General features: G+C 39.3%; 1 long non-coding RNA gene across 1 annotated transcript in view; it reads right to left on the bottom strand.

Annotated features, from left to right (window-relative positions):
- LOC126759503 (uncharacterized) overlaps nucleotides 1-15,574 on the bottom strand; it is a 230,524-nt gene that overhangs the window by 152,417 nt on the left and 62,533 nt on the right. Inside the window, exon 2 of the long non-coding RNA XR_007667006.1 lies at nucleotides 10,329-10,353. This is a non-coding gene — a long non-coding RNA (uncharacterized LOC126759503). The remainder of the gene's footprint in view (nucleotides 1-10,328; nucleotides 10,354-15,574) is intronic.

Raw genomic sequence — 15,574 nt, 5'->3', positions numbered from 1 at the left:
TGTAGCTTTAGTGATTTAGGAGATATGCTTATACATAAGTATGTAAAACTTATTAGAGAGCGTGGCCACGCCTAATTTTTCGAAAGTGTTTTCCCACATATGTCCCTTACTACTACGGTTCCCTGTACCAAATTACAGCTTTCTTTCTTAACTTAGTGCTTAGTTATAGCACTTTTCAGTTAATGGTGATCTGTGGGCGTGACAGTGTCCGATTACGTCCATCTACGAACTCGAACTTTTTTTAGTAAGGAACCCGTATACCAAGCTTCATCAAGATATCTCAATTTTTACTCAAGTTACTGCTTGCACGGACGGACGGACAGACAGACAGTCAACCGGATTTTAACTTTTCTCGTCACCCTGATCATTTACATATACATATGTACATAAGTATGTATATGACTACATACATATGTATGTATGTATATTGCCCTATATCTACCTCGATTAGTTTTAGGTGATACGTACAACCGTTAGGTGAGCAAACTATAATACTCGGTAGCAACTGGTTGCAGGAGTATAAAAATTAAAATTATGACTAGTGTAGAGTTAGTTCCCTTAATATTTAGTCAAGTAACTTTAATTTTTTATTAATGCAGCAGATCTGCGGGGCATGGAATCGATCAGATCACCACAACTTTTCAGCGGGATTTGCTGCCATGCTTCGTGGGTTGTGCTCCATAATTCCCTTGTATTTGATGGTCTACGGTCAGTAACACTTTTTTTAATATCTGCTCATAAATTTTCTATGGGATTAAGGTTAGGCGACTGTGCAGGCCACGACATAACCTCAACTGTATTGACCCGAAACCATTCCAGATTGTATTTATTTAATTGTATGTTTCGGGTCGTTATCTTGCTTAAACAACCACTTTAATGGTATATTCCATTCCGTGTATGGCAGCATGACTTTGTTCCGTATTTGGTAGACCACGGATATACTGCCCAGACCCTCTAACACCAAATAAAACTGCCTCACATTCGTACGTCCACAAAATATTTCTCCATTTCTCCGGATGCCAGTTGACATGTTCTTCAACAAATTGGAGCCGTGCTTCAATATGACGACGCTTTGGGATCTTGTTTAGACGACTGGAATATGCCTCGATCTACAAACTGTTACTTCACTAACATCAAGATCTAGACGTTTCTTTATTTCTCTAGACGACGGATCTTTTTTAGACGACTGGAATATGCCTCGATCTCTTTCTTTAATAGTTTTGCGTTTTCGTCCACGTGTTTCGGCTTTATTTTTGTAGGACAGGGTACTTGATATCATTTGATCATAGCACCCGAGTATTTCTTTAATTCCTTTATCAGTTTTCAGGGTTTTTCTAAAATTTTTTGATATCATTTGATCATAGCACCCGAGTATTTCTTTAATTCCTTTACTCGCGGAATACCGTTAAAAGTTTTCCGAAAGAGTGCTTGACGTTCATGTTCTGACATAATAAATTTTCTGGATTAAATATTTTCCTCAGGGGCACTCCTATTATTTTGAACATAGCTGTTCATATGTACATACATATGTATGTATATGTATGTAAATACATATAATTTGCGTAATTAGCGTAACCAAATTAGCCTTCAATAATTTTAATGTCTTACCAATAGAAGCAACGTTCAAATATCAAAAGACAGAAACATACTTACTAGCAAACTTACGCTCTCAAGCAAATGCAAAAAATGCTGACAACAGCGTAAGCAAAAACACATACGAGTACACAGTTATTGACCAAATGAAGAGAGAACCGTAGAGAGGTCATACCGTCCACCGTGGCTGTGGCATCCGAACCAAACGCATCGATAAGGCGAGTAGTGTAAAAGTAGTGGAAAGTCAGGCAGGCAGACGAATAGTAAACTAATGGAATTTCCGATTTCGACGGCGTCAAAAAAAACGCCAACAACGTCAACGACGATTAACCAGTGCCGAAGGTGAACAATGCTAAATCGGAGGAGCAGAAAAACGCAAAGTGGATATGCACGTTGTTGACAACAGTACCAACGACAAGAGCGGCGCTCAGAGCACGTCTTAGCACAAGCCACAGAACAACGCTGATACAACCAAGTGCACCTCTTGCCAGCTGCAAGAGATCAAGATCGCGCTCAAGTTGCGACCGCGAGAAAACATTGAACGAACAGTATTTCGATTTGTTGTTGTTGGGTGCTCTTAATATTTATTGCTGAATGCTTTTCTTCACTTTTGTTTGCGCGTGTGTTTTTCTCATTGCGAGCGAAGCGAATCAAGTAATAGGTATGTATACATATGTATGTATGTTTAGTAGTAGTGCGATCCGATTATGATTACAAACAGTCGGTGGTATGGCAGGAAAAATGCGGTAATAATAAGTAGCAACAACAAACCCGAGGGTTAAATAAAAGCAAAGTTCGTTCGTTGTAAATGCAGTAGCAAAACAAGAACAAAGGCTAAAGAGCGTGTATACATACATATGTACGTTACAGAGCATGAGGGAAATCGAAATGAAGCAATAACAATGAAATGCAAAAATATAAACAGATCCAGATTGACTATCAGGGGTGTTGTGGAACCCAAGACAGATTTGAATAGTTATCGGAATTGAAAGCCAATTCTGATTTTCGATGGTGTTACAGAATCTGATTGGATTTTCGTCTTTTCGAGCATACGCAAACCCAATATTCGAATCAACTGTTTACTAATGTGACAAAACTTTCAAGTTAATACATTTGCAAGCAATTTTATTAAAGTTTTTGTTGAGTTCTGATTTAAAGGAAGTTTTTAAGAGATAACATTTACCGAATGAATAAAGACGCATTTGGGACGTTTATTATGTTTTGTATTACGTAAATCTTGCTTAAATACGAGGGCTGCTATATATGTATATGTATTTCTGGCCTAATAATGAAAATAGGAATATTTATCAACGAAAATGGTTTTATTGTTTTTCAAAATATTCTCCATCAAGATTTTCACTCCGATTGAGACACCTCCAAAACATGGTTTTTGAATGCTTCAACAGCATCTTCTGGCGACGAAAATCGTTGACCACGCATTATTTTCTTGATGTGTGGGAATAAAAAGAAGTCATTGGGTGCCAAGTTAGGGCTGTACGGCGGATGACCCATCAATTCGACGTTTTGGCCGGTAAAAAAGGCGCTGGTTTGAGCCGATGTGTGAGAGCTCGCATTGTCATGGTGCACAATGATTCGTCTTCTCTTGTTCGTTTTTCGAATTTCTCCGAAGACTTCAGGCAAACAAATGGTGGTGTACCACTCAGAATTGACCGTCCTACGTTGCTCAAGCGGAACAGTGGCCACATGACCAGTTTTGCCGAAGAAACAAGCGACCATTTGCTTCGAAGTGCTTTTTCCACGAACAACTTTCTTTGGATTTGGCTCGTCTTGGAAGACCCACACGGTCGATTGCTGTTTTGTTTCGAGCTCATACGCATAGATCCATGATTCGTCACCTGTGACGATCTTATAAACGTCTTTTGAAGCACCGCGATCGTATTTTTTCAGCATTTCTTTACACCAATCCACACGAGCCTTTTTTTGAGCGATTGTCAAATTGTGCGGGATACAACGAGAACAAACCTTTTTTACGGCCAGGTGTTCATGCAATATCGAATGTATGCTAGTGGGAGAAATGCATAGGCATGCCTCTATCTGAAGGTATGTTACATGACGGTCTTGCATTATCAGTTCACGTACGGCATCGATGTTTTCTGGCACAACGGCTGTTTTTGGACGACCTTCAGGGAATTCGTCTTTGAGCGAGCGTCGGCCACGATTGAATTCGTTGTACCAGTTTTTCACAGTGCTATAGGATGGTGCTTCATAGCCATACAAAGATTTTAGTTCATCGATGCACTCTTGGCGTGATAATCCACGTCGAAAGTTGTGAAAAATGATCGCACGAAAATGTTCACGAGTTAATTCCATTTTTTGGCCGAGATGAATTTTTTAATTCCCTGTAAATAAAACAATTCACGATTAAATGACAAAACGTTCTGAGTGATGTTATGCTAAAAAATGTCAAACTTTCCAATGGAAATATCAGATTGCACCTGGCAACACTTAGTGTTGCCTAGGCCAGAAATATTGTATAGCAGCCTCCGTATTCGGTTTTTTTTCTCAAAAACTCAATAATTAAGACATTGCATGTTTGATTCCTCTGTTTTCCCTAATTGAAATAAAGATAAATTAATTCGAACCAGTAAAGTAACTTGATTTCTTAACTTACATTTCAAATCTGTCAGCGACTATCTTCTTGCTTTGTTTCTGATAGCAAAACCGATAAAACTGGTTCCTATAACACCCCAAACCGATACAAATTCTGTTTCGAACATGAAACTAATAATATCTGAATTCATGACTATTACTTTTTTTGATCGGTTTGAATTCTGATTCCGACAACTATCAGATTCGACAACACCTCTGTATAACATTTTTATGACAACAACTACTTATACTGAAAGTAAATACTTACACAGAACAACAACATGCTGAAACCAGTTCTTCTTCTTCTTAATTGGCATAGAAACCGCTTACGCGATTATAGCCGAGTTAACAACAGCGTGCCAGTCGTTTCTTCTTTTCGCTACGTGGCGCCAATTGGATATTCCAAGCGGAGCCAGGTCCTTCTCCACTTGGTCCTTCCAACGGAGTGGAGGTCTTCCTCTTCCTCTGCTTCCTCCGGCAGGTACTGCGTCGAATACTTTCAGAGCTGGAGTGTTTTCGTCCATTCGGACATAGCCGCTGTCTTTTAATTCGCTGAACTATGTCAATGTCGTCGTATATCTCGTACAGCTCATCGTTCCATCGAATGCGATATTCGCCGTGCGCAATGCGCAAAGGACCATAAATCTTTCGCAGAACCATTCTCTCGAAAACTCGTAATGTCGACTCATCGGTTGCTGTCATCGTCCAAGCCTCTGCACCATATAGCAGGACAGGAATTATGAGCTTATAGAGTTTTTTTTTTCGTCGAGAGAGGACTTTACTTTTCAATTGCCTACTTAGTCCGAAGTAGCACCTGTTGGCAAGAGCAATCCTGCGTTGGATTTCCAGGCTGACATTGTTGGTGGTGTTAATACTGGTTCCTAAATAGACGAAATTATCTAAAACTTCAAAGTTATGACAGTCAACAGTGACAGGAGATATTTCGTCTTGCCCTCGTTCACTGCCATACCCATTTTCTGTGCTTCCTTGTCCAGCCTAGAGAAGGCAAAACCAACAGTGCGGGTGTTGAGGCCGATGATATCGGCATATGCCAGCAGCTGTACACTCTTATAGAAGATGGTAGCTTCTCTATTTAGTTCTGCAGCTCGAACTATTTTCTCCAGAAGCAGATTGAAGAAGTCGCACGATAGGGAGTCGCCTTGTCTGAAACCTCGTTTGGTATCGAACGACTCGAAGAGGTCCTTCCCGATCCTGACGGAGCTTTTCGTGTTGCTCAACGTCAGTTTACACAGCCGTATTAGTTTTGCGGGGATACCAAATTCAGACATCGCGGCATAAAGGCAGCTCCTTTTCGTGCTGTCGAAAGCAGCTTTGAAATCGACGAAGAGGTGGTGTGTGTCGATTCTCCTTTCATGGGTCTTTTCCAAGAATTGGCACATAGTGAATATCTAGTCGGTTGTTGATTTTCCAGTCCTAAAGCCACACTGATAACCTCCAATCAGTTTGTTCACGGTGGTCATTAACCTTTCACGCAATACGCTCGATAGAACCTTATATGCGACGTTGAGGAGGCTTATCTCACGGTAGTTGGCGCAGATTATGGGGTCTCCTTTTTTATGGATTGGGCAAAGCACACTTAAATTCCAATCGTTGTGCATGCTTTCGTCCGACCATATTTTACAAAGAAGCTGATGCATGCTCCTTATCAGTTCTTCGCCGCCGTGTTTGAATAACTCGGCTGGTAATCCATCGGCCCCGCCACTTTGTTGTTCTTCAGGCGGGTAATTGCTATTCGAACTTCTTCATGGTGGGGCAATGGAACGTCTGCTCCATCGTCATCGATTGGGGAATCGGGTTCGCCTTCTCCTGGCGTTGTGTGTTCACTGCCATTCAGCAGGCTGAAGAAGTGTTCCCTCCATAATTTAAGTATGCTCTGGGCATCGGTGACTAGATCACCTTTGGGGTTCAACAAGAGTATGCCCCGATCTTGAAACCCTCTGTAAGCCGCCGCATTTGTTCGTAGAATTTTGAGCATTATCCCTGTCGGCCAGCTTATCAAGCTTCAGCTTCAGCACCAGTTCAATTGGTTGAATTTATTTAAAAGTCATGTGAAGTGACTCAATGAAATCGAGATAGTAAAATCTTGAATTAAGTAATGCATAGAGAGCAAGTGAGGCAGGGCTAAATTCGAGTATAGCCGAATATTTCATAATCTTACAATTTTCAAGGACTAAAGCCTGTGTAATACCTTCAGGTACATAAGGCTTGTTATATGGGGTCTAGGGCAAGTTTTATTTATTCTAAATACAAAAATGCACCGTTTTAACAATCTCCGCTCTATCAATCAATCAATTTTATTATGATAGTTCACATATTGGTCGATGCAAACCCATTTTTGAAACACAGAGATACTATTATCAGGAAAGGATTTTCTCCAATTTTCAATTATATATGTAACCCAGTAAAAAGAAAATTATAGGCTCTGGGGTCCACATTTTCGCACCTAGGGGCTGGAACAGTTTTGGTTCGATTTGGACAATGTTTGGTTAAAAAGTGACATACTTGTACTTCAAAGCCATTATTCGTGCATAGTTTTATTTTGTTATATTAGTTGCTTCCTTATTTGTATATACGAAAGTGAAATAATCAAAGGAATTTAAAATTGTGTTATGTGGGAAGTAGGCGAAATATCAGTAGAGTCTTATACGCCGAATTTGGTTGAAATCGGTTGTGCGGGTCTCGAGATATGAGATTTCACCTAAACGTGGGTGGAGCCAAACTCATTGTTTAATTTTAAGCTCGGTTATTATGAAACCCTTTCATACTATCTTTGGTTATGAAATTTTATGTCTCTGGTGTATACAGTTATTGATTTATCGCTGATTACTAGTAGTTTTTAACAGTGCCGTTATATTGCGAGTGGATGGGCTTATCATCCGATTTCATCCATTTTTACACTGTTGTCGTAGCTTTGATGGTTTAGCACATACATACCTTCTTAACTATTAACATTTTATGCTCTTGCAACTTGCAAGCATTAAAGCCAGGGGAACACTTTTAGATGTAAAACATTAACCAAAAGTCTGTTAAGGAAACGAAAATTTAAAATATAATAAAATATTTGTGAGTTGGCGTAGTATCGAACCGATTTTATTGTTTTTCCAAATACCACATATAACTTACTAAAAAAGTCATCATTTAGAGTAAAGTCAGTCGGATGTTCGAAAATCCTGATATTAGTTATATGGGGGATAAGTCAAGTTTTCGCTTAAATTTATCTATTTTAGGCACAAAGATACACTGTTATGATTAAAGCACGCTAGCTCATTTTCATTGGGATAACTTACATATTGGCCGATATATGCGGTACAAAGTCACCTGCATTGTCAGAGAAGTACTCTCCCAGAATTTCTATTATATATGTATCTCAGATATTTACCGATATTTTCGAACAAAAGTCAGTTATAGGCACCGGGGTCCAGATATCCGGTACCTAGAACTTGAATAGTTTTGGTTGGATGTGGACAATTTTTGATCATAAGGTGGTATATTTTAAAAGCATTATTAGAACGAAGTTTAGTTCTGTTTTGATAATTGCTTCTTGATTTATGTACTGGAAAATAAAAGAATCAAGTGGAATTTAAAATCGTGCTATATGGGAAGGAGGCGTAGTTATTGCTCGATTTTAATTTTCTTAGACTTAAACTTGATCCCATCCCTAATGCGAAAAGTAACAAGTAAGGAAGGGTTAAGTTCGGGTGTCACCGAACATTTTATACTCTCGCACGATAAAGTGATAATCGAGATTTCATTATCAGTCATTTACATATTTTTCAAATACCGTATTTGTGTAAAGTTTTATTCCGCTATTATCATTGGTTCCTAATGTATATACTCGTATTATACAGAGAAGGCATCAGATGGAATTCAAAATAGCGTTATATTGGAAGAAGGCGTGGTTGTGAACCGATTTCATCTATATTTTGTACATATCATCAGGGTGTTAAGAAAATATTACATACCGAATTTCATTGAAATCGGTCTAGTAGTTCCCGTAATATGGTTTTTGGTACATAAGTGGACGATGTCACACCCATTTTCACTTTAAAAAAAAGCCTGGGTGCAGCTTCCTTCTGCCATTTCTTCCGTAAAATTTAGTGTTTCTGACGTTTCTTGTTAGTCGGTTAACGCACTTTTAGTGATTTTCAACATAACCTTTGTATGGGAGGTGGGCGAGGTTATTATCCGATTTCTTCCATTTTTTAACTGTATATGGAAATGCCTGAAGGAAACGACTCCATAGAGTTTGGTTGACATAGCTATAGTAGTTTCCGAGATATGTACAAAAAACTTATTAGGGGGCGAGGCCACGCCCACTTTTCCAAAAAAATTACGTCCAAATATGCCCCTCCCTAATGCGATCCTTTGTGCCAAATTTGACTTTAATATCTTTACTTATGGTTTAGTTATGACACTTTATAGGTTTTCGGTTTCCGCCATTTTGTGGGCGTGGCAGTTGGCCGATTTTGCCCATATTCGAACTTAACCTTCTTATGGAGCCAAAAAATACGTGTACCAAGTTTCATCATGATATCTCAATTTTTACTCAAGCTACAGCTTGCACGGACGGATGGACAGACAGACACGGATTTCAACAAACGTCACCCTGATTTCGATATATATAACCCTATATCTGACTCTTTTAGTTTTAGGACTTACAAACATCCGTTATGTGAACAAAACTATAATATTCTCCTCAGCAACTTTGTTGCGAGAGTATAAAAATTGTTTTTGAACAGACTGTAACTTATCAGAATGGATTTACCTCTACTTAGGCCTAACATAAACCTAGATTTAGTAACTTACGCATCTCTAAATTCTTTATAGCAGCGTTTAAGAAAACTCAGCACATCTTTACTATGGTCCGTAGTATCTCTCAAATAAAACTCCCGTTTAGACCAGAGAAGCATTTCTAAAAATGGACAATAGCCAAGAATTTTTTAGAAATAGGCACAGGCATAGATCACGGTCTCCAATGATCTGGCTTAGAGACAATAATCTTTTATTAATCGACCTGTGTATATTCAACATTTTCGTCAAGTTTTTCACTTATTAATGATAACATTGAGCAACTAAAGGAGTATAATATAGAAGTGTAAATTCGCATAATATAAAACAAAGTTCTGGTAATCGACCAATGTTACCTAACCGAATAGAGATGTTGAAGTAGTACTTGCCATGCATATGTACATATGTAAAATACGTAAAAAAAAAGCTTTTAATGCTGGAGTCATGTGTAGAAGTTTACGTGAGGAAAGTTCTCTGAGCACCTTCAGCTCATGACTTCCGGTCTTGGACTAAGTGTCCTCTGGGTAGCAAAAAGATCCTTTTGAAAGCGACCTAAAGTGAGAAGGCGAAACATCCCTCCCCAAGTAAAAACATCCCAACTAAAATGAAAAATGATCGAAAATTCTACTCGAATTTAAGTGTACTCTGCCAAATCCACAAAAAGGGAGACCCGACAATCTGCGCCAACTACCGTGGAATAAGCCTCTTCAACATCGCATTTAATAATCTATCGAGCGTATTGTGTGAAAGACACTGTCAACACGTTCTGCATTCTCCAAACTGGATAAGGAAGGATTTGGTAGTGAACGAAACCAAGACGAAATGTCTCCTGTCATCAAGAAAACAGTTGTCGTACTCGCGACTTGGCTCCCACGTCACTGTTGACAGTCATAACTTCGACGTCGTAGATAATTTCGTCTATCTTGGAATCAGTATTAACAACAATGTCTCGAAATCCAACGCAGAATAACTCTTGCCAGCAGGTGTTACTTCGGTCTGAGTAGGCAATTGAAAAGTAAAGTCTTCTTTCGACGATTAAAGCACAAACTCTATAAGTCACTCATTATTCCCGTCCTGATAACTGGTGCAGAGGTATGGACGATGACAACATTAGATAAGTCGACGTTGCGTGAGAAAAAAGTTCTGCGAAGGATTTATGGTCCTTTACGCGTTGGCCACGGCGAATATCGCATTCGATGGAACGATGAGCTGTACGAAATATATTAGGTTGTCAAAAAAGTCTTGCGGTATTTTTGCTAGTTGGCGCTGAAAGCGCGTAGTTCCAGTTTTATTCGTCGCATCGGGTCATGCTATACCTTTTTGGAAAGCTCATTTCATGCGCTAACACGTGTTTGATTGATTGTCGTTTCTTTTAAGTCGTTCGTGAGTTATAGCGTCGCAAACATGGAGCAAAATAAGGAGAAAATACGGCATATTTTACAGCACTACTACGATAAAGGCAAAAATGTTTCAACGTTTTCGCTCTGCTGTAGAGATGGTCGAAGATGCGCCACGCTCCGGAAGGTCTGTCGTCGAAAATTGCGATAAAATCGCTGAATTGGTTAAAAGAGACCGGCATAGTAGCAGCCGTAGCTTCGGTCAAGAGCTGGGCATGAGTCATCAAAAATTCATTTCAATTTCATTTAAAAAAAAAAATAATAAAAATACCGCAAGACTTTTTTGACAACCCATTATGACGACATTGAGATAATGGATGGAAGAAAACGCTCCAGCTCTGAAAGTATTCGACACATTACCCCCGGGAGAAAGAGAGGAAGAGAGGTGGAGAAGGATCTTGACGCACTTGGAATCTCCAATTGGCGCCAAACAGCGAAAAGCTAGAACGACTGCGCCCGGTCATAAGTTCGGCTTTAACCGCATAAGAGGTGTCTACGCCAATAAAGAAGATTAAACTATTTTATATACCGATTTAAAATTTTAGTATGTTATTTTTAAAGGTATAAATTATCAAAAGACGAAAAATCATTTTTTCCTAATTTCACACTAGGTGTATCCCTTAACTATTTTAGCGATAACTTTATATCAGCCGAAATGTAGATACATACATATATACATATGTGTGCATATATGTATGTATGTATAGGTATTTATTTATGTACATACATACATCTGTACATACATATAAGTGATAAAATGTCACAAAAGTTTGCGGCAAAAGTTGAGCAAACTAATAGAAGATGCCAACGGAGCATTATTGTATCCAGATACATACTAAGTAAACATGTGTGTATATATTTATATGTATATATGTGGTATGTTTATGGTCATATGAATAAATAAGTTTTGCAATAAATCTACAACGAGCAAGTTCCACCGACGACGCAACTCAGCGCAGCTCTCAGTTCAATTCCTAAGCAAACTCCGAAAAAAAAAAAAATCTGGCTGGAAAGCCATGTATGCGATCAAAAACAATTTTACATACTTACATATACTCATTTGCATCTATGTATGCATATTCGCTATCTTTGGGTAGGAAATTGTTTACAGTAACTGCGCATCGCACCGACTACCAGCTAACCGGAACATATGCACACATTTAAATAAATCGAGGTAAAGAACGAACAGCGAACAAAAATGAATGGAAAATCTACTAAAACTGAACAACTGTCGTTTTGGCGCTCTGCCTCTCCGAATCGCCCCATGACAGTCGGTCTCTGCACCGAGTGGTTGTCTCCCTCGCCACTTATTTGCTGCACTGCGATACACCTCGCCATCGTCGTTTTCGCCTCACACTTTTAGTTTAGTCCACACATGGTCGAGTATATGAGTATTTAGTGTGTATGAATGTGTGAAAGTAAAGTTTTGCAAGCGTGCTGTTATGCCGTGTAGCAAATAAATGTAATCACAATACATAACTACAGAAACATAAATACATACATACGTACATGCATGAATACAAGTGAATAAATGTAGTATTTTCTACTTTGACTCGTTTGGCCTTCTCCAAAATTTCATTTCAGCTGACAGTTGCCGTTGTTGCTGTTATTGTTTTTGCCATTTTGTTGATGGAGATAATGATTATGCTAACACACTCGGGAAAAATGCGACTTAACACCACGATAACATCTACAACAATCAATAGTATTGAAAAATAAACCCTAAAATTTATTTAATTCTTTTAAGACTTTTGTCGCTCACAGTGATTTTATAATAATTCTAACTTTAAGCAGTAAATTCTCGAAGACACATGAGATTACATAGTAGTAAATATGTACATATAAGTACGTATTTATATTCATATTTGTGTTCTTACATACATACATGCATATGTATACATAGATTTTTTTTTTTAACGAGGAGGAAGCATCGAAAGTCTGGACCCCATGTCAGTGTGGAACTTTAATCCGAACTAAACCTCCTACCGTCATTCACCGTTCCCCCCGGTATCACCGTCAAGTATTACGTCGGAAGGATGGTTGAGTGATACTCATGCGTACGTGTTGGTCGAAATGCATTCAGTTGCAAGTTGCATTTACTTGGTCCCACCTTTGTTGGCTTGATAACTCCCCTAGTACATTGTTCGTCGCCAACCCTGCCCGTCACGTCAATGTTTGTGTGTTTGAGTCGTGGTTGTTCGTTACATTTAACAGCTCTTTTCTCCGCCGCTGTTCGCTGGCACGTTGGGATTTCATAACTCTGGCTGCATCTTTTTTGGTTTACCAAGTTACCGAGAGTTGGGTCTACACCGAACGCATTTTTTTAAGTGTTGCCTCTCACGGTTATATTTTGGGCAATAGATAAATGTGTGTTCCATATTTTCGGCGGTATCGCCTCCGCAATAATCACATGTGTCGTTATTTTCGTGCCCGAATCGTTTCAAATATGCTTTGAAGCAGCCATGTGTGTGAGGATTTGAGTTAGGTGGAAGTCTACTTCACTGTTCGGTCTATTTAACCATGGTTCGACGTTGGGGATCAGTCGGAATGTTCACCGCCCGTTTCCGCTTTCTTCCCAGCGTTTTTGCCACTGAATCACCGTCTCTGCCCTTGCTATTTCTTTTAGTGTATTGTGCGGTAACCTGTCATTTGTACAGCATTGAATTTCCTTGGCCAGGAGGTCTAAGCCCACAATAACTAGAGCAGCATCTTCCGATACTGTGCGGAACGCAGAACATGCTCTCAGCGCGCAAGTGGCGTATATCGAAAAAAGACCACGGTGATATGATTTTACTTCGAGGGCTTTTCCCCATATCTGAACACCGAACAGCGGAACTGACTTTAATACAACAGCTAAAAGTCGTCTTCTATTTTGCTTTGGCCCACGGGTATTGAGCATTTACCGGGTCAAGGCTCTGCACACTTTTGTAGCTTTTTCGCATGTGCACGCTAAGTGTTTCTTTAAGGACATCTTTGCATCAAGTATAATTCCCAAGTATTTAATTGCCAGTTATGTAGTGATGCTTACACCCTTTGTATTGAACGTGGCAACTTCACGGATTTTTCTGCCAGTAATGAGTACCGCTTCGGTCTTGCTCTCCGCTAGGTTCAGTCCGTTAGTTTCTAGCCAATCGCTTATTAACGCTATTGTTCTGTTGGTTATCGAAACTATATCGTGTATGTGTTTTGGCTATAACCACAACAGCGATATCGTCTGCGAACCCAAAGATATGAACGTTTTTGGGTACTTTCAGTCGCAGTACTCCATCGTACATGACGTTCCAGAGTAGCGGCCTAAGTACCGATCCTTGGGGTACTCCACCAGAGACTTTATATTTTTTAGAGCCTTCGCTTGTATTGTAGCTCAAAGTTCTTTCCTCAAAATAGCTTACTATGATACTATGCCAAGATGCCGAGTTAAAGGCATTCTTCACATCCAGGGTTACAACCATACAGTACTGTATTGTGCCTCCTTTCCATCTTTTCCCACTTATAGCTCGTACAGCCAGGGTCTTTACTAGGTTTACAGCTGCGATTGTGGATCCTGCCTTTCTGAATTCGAATTGGTTGAATGATAATCCACCGGCATCGTCCATTGCCTTATTTAGCCGTTGGTATATGATCCGCTCCAGAACCATTCCAGCGGAGTCTAACATGCAGAGGGGCAGGAAGTGGGACGGTTCTGTCATTGGTTTGTTAGGTTCCGGCAATAATATCAAGTATTGCCTTTTCCATATGGTGGGAAAGTGGCGTTTCTGGATGCATGTATTATACATTGTTCGAAAAGGGTCTATGTTTCTAGCAATCGCTGTTTCGAAGCGCTATATTCGGAATTCCATCTGATCCCGGGGTTTTAGATGCGTTTAACCGTTTGCATGCGGATTTCTTCATTCGAAACAGCCGGAATAACCTGGGTTTGTGGTACTCTCACGATCTCCTGATTGAGTGGTGGTCGGATAGGGAAGAGTACCGAAACTATTCTCACAATTGTTGAGGGGGAGGTTGGCATTTGCCCGCCAGTGTGGAGTTTTCCGTTCGAGTCCCCAAGCGTTGTTTTCAATATGGTCGCACAGTTTAAGAAAACATTTCTGCTTGCTTTTTTTAATTGATTGTTTTAGTAATTTTCTTTTGTCCTTAAAGTGTTTTTGGAGAGTGGTGTATTCAGGTATACCACGTGACCTTTGGTATAAGCGCCTTGCTTGCTGGCATCCTTTACGTAGTCTGGCGATTTGTCTCGTTCGTTTTTGTACATACACACATGCATATGTATAGATATACATATGTATGAATATGTTTGTATGATATATAGGTAAATCTTTTTGTATAAATTATAACATTTCGTAGGAAATAATTGTTATTCTTCTTTTTTTTAGGTAAACAATATTTATAATTCACAACAAGCAAGGATGGGCTAGATTCGGGTGCAGCCGAACAATGACCACCAAGTCACGGCTACGGTTGCTCCAATACACTGAGAGTATTAGCGCGGAAACGAACACATACACACCGTGCAAGAGTTCCGGGATTTAGGAGACTCATAGCTGTGGTAGAGCTGTTGAGTAATTGACCAGTCTTTTAACTGAAGTGGCCTGAAGTCTAGATACTGTCGCATGCATAACACAAGAATTAAACAAATATGGTAATATATTACCTTATACTATAGGACCATGTATTGAAATTCATTATTACAAGGTGTGTTCCAAAGTAAACAGGAATCTTTTGAATCTACCGCCACCTGGTGGCGCCATCTATATGTCGACTAATGCGTTCGAATCTTTATCGATTGTCCAGTGAGAATTTCATGACATTTCATTGATTGGAAGTGAAGTTATTTAGGGGGCCGTAGCCCCGGGCGCAACGTCTTGGGGGCGGCAAAACGATCTTCGCCGTCCTTTAATATTCAGAGAAAAATACCTCAACAAATTTTTTTACAAAATTTATTATAAAAGATAAAGAGTTGTACACTCACAATGTAATAATCTGAATAAAAATGAAAAATATTAATTTTTACTCGAATACTCTTCAGTCTTCGAATTTGTCTTATATCTTTTGGCTTATATCTTTCTTAAAAATAGTGACAGAACTTAAAGATGCACTTTTCTAGCTTCGTCTAGCGATTTGTCACTCTCACAGTTACCCTATGCCTAATAAATACTTTTATTTCT

Source organism: Bactrocera neohumeralis, chromosome 5 (genome assembly GCF_024586455.1).
Source record: "Bactrocera neohumeralis isolate Rockhampton chromosome 5, APGP_CSIRO_Bneo_wtdbg2-racon-allhic-juicebox.fasta_v2, whole genome shotgun sequence".
Taxonomy (NCBI): domain Eukaryota; kingdom Metazoa; phylum Arthropoda; class Insecta; order Diptera; family Tephritidae; genus Bactrocera; species Bactrocera neohumeralis.
This window is presented reverse-complemented; position numbering and strand designations above follow the sequence as displayed.